This window comes from Cyprinodon variegatus, unplaced genomic scaffold, assembly GCF_000732505.1.
Source record: "Cyprinodon variegatus isolate N-32 unplaced genomic scaffold, C_variegatus-1.0 Scaffold1812, whole genome shotgun sequence".
Classification (NCBI taxonomy): Eukaryota; Metazoa; Chordata; class Actinopteri; order Cyprinodontiformes; family Cyprinodontidae; genus Cyprinodon; species Cyprinodon variegatus.
This window is the reverse complement of record NW_015152265.1, coordinates 3,172-4,037: the sequence shown is the minus strand read 5'-3', so window position 1 is coordinate 4,037 and position 866 is coordinate 3,172. Positions and strand designations below refer to the sequence as shown.

At 39.8% G+C, this 866-nt stretch overlaps 1 long non-coding RNA gene across 1 annotated transcript in view; it reads left to right on the top strand.

Moving 5' to 3' along the window:
- The window catches only part of LOC107104591, a 6,833-nt gene extending 5,976 nt beyond the window's left edge, over positions 1–857 (top strand). The window contains exon 3 of the long non-coding RNA XR_001482270.1: positions 414–857. This is a non-coding gene — a long non-coding RNA (uncharacterized LOC107104591). The remainder of the gene's footprint in view (positions 1–413) is intronic.
- The last annotated feature ends 9 nt before the right edge of the window (positions 858–866 follow it).

Below are 866 nucleotides of genomic sequence, written 5' to 3'. Positions count from 1 at the left end.
ACAGTGTTGCTCTCTCCTTCCACAGTAAATGGCCTGTACTCATGTAGAGCTGTTTTAAGTCAGAGGACTTGACCAAAGCGAATTACACTGCATTCAGTCATTCACCCATTCACTCACTGATGGTGGCGAGCTACATTGTAGCCACAGCTGCCCTGGGGCTCACTGACAGAAGCGAGGCTGCCGTACACTGACCACCATCAGTCGGCCAGTGTCTTGCCCAATGACACAACAAAACTGAAAGCTGGAATTAGAGCTTAAACTGACCACGCTGTGGTTGCAAACTCCTGCATCCCACGCCACTGTCACCCCAGGAGGAGACTAATCTTATTTCATTAAATTTAGACCAACACAAAAGCCTAATTTGTTTGTTTTAAAATTGTTTCCAACAACAAAATTCATCTCTGTTTCCCCAGATCCCGCAAAAGAACCGGAAGTCCTATATACGCCAATACTTATTAAGGATAAAAGACAGACTGAGGTACAGGTAGGTGAATAGAAATCCCCTCAGGTAAAGGTGTTAGTTACCAGGATACAGTATCAGTGATGTTTGCTTCTCCTCCCACTGTAAATATGATCTATTTCTATGTACCAGTGGTGTCAGATATCACAATGCAAATAAGTTTTTTTTTCTGTTCTGTTTAAAGAACATTTTCTGACTGTTATAAAAGGTAAAACATTGAATTTAAAAGGTTAAAAACTATTTTAAACTCTTATTAACACGTTGATAGGTCAGAGCTGCAGTTTAGTTTTTATTAGATTAACCTGTTTGACACAAGTCACTCTGCAGACGGGAAACTGATGGGTTAATTTGTTCCACTGAGTTAGTTAGTGATAGTTTTTCACTGTAGTCTTTCAAAATGAATATA